The following is a 6079-nucleotide window of genomic DNA, read 5'->3' on the forward strand; positions in this document are numbered from 1 at the left end:
ATTACACTAGTACAGTAGTAGTGTAGTAGTATTACACTAGTACAATAGTAGTACAGTAGTAGTACAGTGGTATTACACTAGTACAGTAGTAGTACAGTAGTAGTACAGTAGTATTACACTAGTAGAGTAGTAGTACAGTAGTAGTACAGTAGTATTACACTAGTAGAGTAGTAGTACAGTAGTATTACACTAGTACAGTAGTAGTACAGTAGTATTACACTAGTACAGTAGTAGTACAGTAGTAGTACACTAGTACAGTAGTAGTACAGTAGTAGTACAGTGGTATCACACTAGTACAGTAGTAGTACAGTGGTATTACACTAGTACAGTAGTAGTACAGTAGTATTACACTAGTATTACACTAGTACAGTAGTAGTACAGTGGTATTACACTAGTACAGTAGTAGTACAGTAGTAGTACACTAGTACAGTAGTAGTACAGTGGTATTACACTGGTACAGTAGTAGTACAGTAGTAGTACAGTGGTATTACACTAGTACAGTAGTAGTACAGTGGTATTACACTAGTACAGTAGTAGTACAGTAGTACTACAGTAGTATTACACTAGTACAGTAGTAGTACAGTAGTAGTACAGTAGTAATACAGTGGTATTACACTAGTACAGTACTAGTACAGTAGTAGTACAGTAGTAGTACAGTGGTATTACACTAGTACAGTAGTAGTACAGTAGTATTACACTAGTACAGTAGTAGTACAGTAGTAGTACAGTAGTATTACACTAGTACAGTAGTAGTACAGTGGTATTACACTAGTACAGTAGTAGTACAGTAGTATTACACTAGTACAGTAGTAGTACAGTAGTAGTACAGTGGTATTACACTAGTACAGTAGTAGTACAGTGGTATTACACTAGTACAGTAGTAGTACAGTAGTATTACACTAGTACAGTAGTAGTACAGTAGTAGTACAGTAGTATTACACTAGTACAGTAGTAGTACAGTAGTATTACACTAGTACAGTAGTAGTACAGTAGTAGTACAGTGGTATTACACTAGTACAGTAGTAGTACAGTAGTATTACACTAGTACAGTAGTAGTACAGTAGTAGTACAGTAGTATTACACTAGTACAGTAGTAGTACAGTGGTATTACACTAGTACAGTAGTAGTACAGTAGTATTACACTAGTACAGTAGTAGTACAGTAGTATTACACTAGTACAGTAGTAGTACAGTAGTAGTACAGTGGTATTACACTAGTACAGTAGTAGTACAGTGGTATTACACTAGTACAGTAGTAGTACAGTAGTAGTACAGTGATATTACACTAGTACAGTAGTAGTACAGTGGTATTACACTAGTACAGTAGTAGTACAGTAGTAGTACAGTAGTATTACACTAGTACAGTAGTAGTACAGTAGTATTACACTAGTACAGTAGTAGTACAGTAGTAGTACAGTAGTATTACACTAGTACAGTAGTAGTACAGTAGTATTACACTAGTACAGTAGTAGTACAGTGGTATTACACTAGTACAGTAGTAGTACAGTAGTAGTACACTAGTACAGTAGTAGTACAGTGGTATTACACTGGTACAGTAGTAGTACAGTAGTAGTACAGTGGTATTACACTAGTACAGTAGTAGTACAGTGGTATTACACTAGTACAGTAGTAGTACAGTAGTACTACAGTAGTATTACACTAGTACAGTAGTAGTACAGTAGTAGTACAGTAGTAATACAGTGGTATTACACTAGTACAGTACTAGTACAGTAGTAGTACAGTAGTAGTACAGTGGTATTACACTAGTACAGTAGTAGTACAGTAGTATTACACTAGTACAGTAGTAGTACAGTAGTAGTACAGTAGTATTACACTAGTACAGTAGTAGTACAGTGGTATTACACTAGTACAGTAGTAGTACAGTAGTATTACACTAGTACAGTAGTAGTACAGTAGTATTACACTAGTACAGTAGTAGTACAGTAGTAGTACAGTGGTATTACACTAGTACAGTAGTAGTACAGTGGTATTACACTAGTACAGTAGTAGTACAGTAGTATTACACTAGTACAGTAGTAGTACAGTAGTAGTACAGTAGTATTACACTAGTACAGTAGTAGTACAGTAGTATTACACTAGTACAGTAGTAGTACAGTAGTAGTACAGTGGTATTACACTAGTACAGTAGTAGTACAGTAGTATTACACTAGTACAGTAGTAGTACAGTAGTAGTACAGTAGTATTACACTAGTACAGTAGTAGTACAGTGGTATTACACTAGTACAGTAGTAGTACAGTAGTATTACACTAGTACAGTAGTAGTACAGTAGTATTACACTAGTACAGTAGTAGTACAGTAGTAGTACAGTGGTATTACACTAGTACAGTAGTAGTACAGTGGTATTACACTAGTACAGTAGTAGTACAGTAGTAGTACAGTGATATTACACTAGTACAGTAGTAGTACAGTGGTATTACACTAGTACAGTAGTAGTACAGTAGTAGTACAGTAGTATTACACTAGTACAGTAGTAGTACAGTAGTATTACACTAGTACAGTAGTAGTACAGTAGTAGTACAGTAGTATTACACTAGTACAGTAGTAGTACAGTAGTATTACACTAGTACAGTAGTAGTACAGTAGTAGTACAGTAGTAGTACAGTAGTAGTACAGTGGTATTACACTAGTACAGTAGTAGTACAGTGGTATTACACTAGTACAGTAGTAGTACAGTAGTAGTACAGTGATATTACACTAGTACAGTAGTAGTACAGTAGTAGTACAGTAGTATTACACTAGTACAGTAGTAGTACAGTAGTAGTACAGTAGTATTACACTAGTACAGTAGTAGTACAGTAGTATTACACTAGTACAGTAGTAGTACAGTAGTAGTACAGTAGTAGTACAGTAGTATTACACTAGTACAGTAGTAGTACAGTAGTATTACACTAGTACAGTAGTAGTACAGTAGTAGTACAGTAGTATTACACTAGTACAGTAGTAGTACAGTGGTATTACACTAGTACAGTAGTAGTACAGTAGTAGTACAGTGATATTACACTAGTACAGTAGTAGTACAGTAGTAGTACAGTAGTATTACACTAGTACAGTAGTAGTACAGTAGTATTACACTAGTACAGTAGTAGTACAGTAGTAGTACAGTAGTATTACACTAGTACAGTAGTAGTACAGTAGTATTACACTAGTACAGTAGTAGTACAGTAGTAGTACAGTAGTATTACACTAGTACAGTAGTAGTACAGTAGTAGTACAGTAGTACAGTAGTAGTACAGTAGTAGTACAGTAGTATTACACTAGTATGTTTCTGTTTGTGCATTTGGCAGATGCTTTTTTCCAAAGCGACTTACAGGGAAAACCAATCACATCACTCAATCAATCAGATTTTATTTCTATAGTACCAGATCACAACAAAAAAGTTCTCTCATGACACTTTATGTCCAGAGTTGGTCCAAACCAGACTGAAGCCAATTTACAGAAACCAGCAGAATCCTCCAGGAGCAAACACTAGTGATGGAGACAGTGGAAGGAAACAGGACCTTTAACAGCAGAAACCTGGAGCAGAACCAGACTGAGGAGGAGGGACGAGGGACAGGAGCAGCTGGGGTTAAAGAGAGAGAGTAGAGAAGGAGAAAAAAGAGAGAGAGAGAGAGAGAGAGACTGGGGGAGTAGGGGGAGACACATGGAGGCAGTTGAGGATAAGTGAGTGATGATGATGAAGGCAGGAGAGAGGCAGGACCACCGCAGCAGGTCCAGAGATAATCCTGGGAAAACCTTTATTAAAATATTTCAAATGGAATGTCTGACAGTGCTAGGACAGGAGGTGCTCCTGGAGGAGCTGGGTCTGCAGGAGCTTCTTGAAGACAGGCAGGACGCCTCTGTTCTCATAGTACTTGGTAGAACGTTCCACCAACGTGGAACGACCCATGAAATGAGCCTGGGTTGTCTTGTACAAGGTCTGGGGACCACCAGACTACGTTCCCCAGACGAGCGGAGTGGTCGTGGGGCGACATAAGCTTTTATCAGTGCACCTAAGTAGACAGGAGCAGACCCACGGAGGATTCTGTAGGCTAGGATTAAAGATTTGAATTTGATGCGGGCAGCTATGGGTAGACCAGTGGAACTCAATGAGTAAGGGGGTGACATGTGCCCTTTTAGGGTGAGTAAGGGGGTGACATGTGCCCTTTTAGGGTGAGTAAGGGGGTGACATGTGCCTTTTTAGGGTGAGTAAGGGGGTGACATGTGCCCTTTTAGGGTGAGTAAGGGGGTGACATGTGCCCTTTTAGGGTGAGTAAGGGGGTGGGATGTGCCCTTTTAGGGTGAGTAAGGGGGTGACGTGCCCTTTTAGGGTGAGTAAGGGGGTGGCATGTGCCCTTTTAGGGTGAGTAAGGGGGTGACGTGCCCTTTTAGGCTGATTGAAGACCAGACGCGCTGCTGCATTCTGCACCATCTGTAGTGGTCTGACAACACAAGCTGGGAGGCCCGTTAGAAGAGCACTGCAGTAGTCAAGGAGGAGATAACCATAGTCTGCACCAGGAGCTGGGTGGAGATAACCATAGTCTGCACCAGGAGCTGGGTGGAGATAACCATAGTCTGCACCAGGAGCTGGGTGGAGATAACCATAGTCTGCACCAGGAGCTGGGTGGAGATAACCATAGTCTGCACCAGGAGCTGGGTGGCCTGTTGGGTTAGGTATGGCCTGATCTTTCTTAGGTTGAACAGAGTGAAACCACATGGTCGGGTGACAGAGGCAACGTGATCTGTGAAGGTCAACCGATTATCAATCATGACTCCCAGGTTACGTACTACACTGGTAGGAGCCAGAGGTATGGAGTCAGTAGTGATGGAGATGTCCTGCTGTATGGTTGGCTTAGCTGGGAAGACCAGCAGTTCAGTTTTGGACAGGTTCAGCTGAAGGTGATGGGCTTTCATCCATGCAGATCTGTCAGAGAGACAATCTGAGATCCGCACTGAGACTGTGGAGTCATCAGGTGGGAATGACAGATAGAGCTGGGTATCATCAGCATAGCAGTGATATGAGAAGCCGTGTGAGTGGATGATCTGACCCAGTGAGGTGGTGTATATGGCAAAAAGGAGGGGGCCCAACACAGAGCCTTGGGGGACCCCCGTGGTGAGGCGGTGAACTGCAGATGTGTGCCCTAGCCAGGACACACTGAAGGACCGACCAGTAAGGTAAGACTGAAACCAGGAGTGGGCGTGGCCTGTGATGCCCATGTTCCAGAGTATGGATAACAGGATATGGTGACTGACAGTGTCAAATACTGCTGAGAAGTCCAGTAGAATGAGTACTGAGGACCTGGCTGCTGCTCCAGCCTCTTTCAAGGTACAGTACTATAGTAGTATAGTATAGTAGTAGTATAGTAGTACTGTAGTAGTACTGTAGTAGTACACGACTGCAGTAGTACTACACTAGTACAGTAGCACAGTAGTATTACAGTAGTAGTACAGTAGTATTACAGTAGTAGTACAGTAGTAGTACAGTAGTATTACAGTAGTATTACAGTAGTAGTACAGTAGTATTACAGTAGTAGTACACTAGTATTCGGGAACCCCTGGACTACATGGGTCCAAGTTCAGCCTGATGAAAACTCGGGTGGAGAAGAAACAGTAAAACCTTCAGAAAGTGTCCTTTCATTAATGTGACCTGAATTAGACGGATCCGCTGGGACGCTGACACCAGACTGGACACACCGTTGGGCCTTCTCATCTGAAACAATAACACATACGGGTCAAAACACAGGATCTGAAATCTCTGACGGGACATTTTACAGACAGTCTGACAGATTAATGTTGTTAAATGACCCACAGTTTTAGTTTCCGGCCCACAGGCTGTGAACGACTGTCGTCATGTGGCCTCCAGCGTCAGCTGTTACTAAACTTTCAATCGTCTTCTTCTCCGAAACTATGATTCCGATTGACTTCAAACTTGGTCTACAGCTTCTGTATGATGATGTCGACAAAAGTTAGTGAAATTATTTGGATCTGGATCTGATTTTGGATTTGGTGCCACTTTAAAAACTGTCCCCATTATCAGAGATAGGAAGTGGATGGATGCAATAACTCAGTAAATCTAAATGAT

This window comes from Sphaeramia orbicularis, unplaced genomic scaffold, assembly GCF_902148855.1.
Source record: "Sphaeramia orbicularis unplaced genomic scaffold, fSphaOr1.1, whole genome shotgun sequence".
In the NCBI taxonomy this organism is placed as follows: domain Eukaryota; kingdom Metazoa; phylum Chordata; class Actinopteri; order Kurtiformes; family Apogonidae; genus Sphaeramia; species Sphaeramia orbicularis.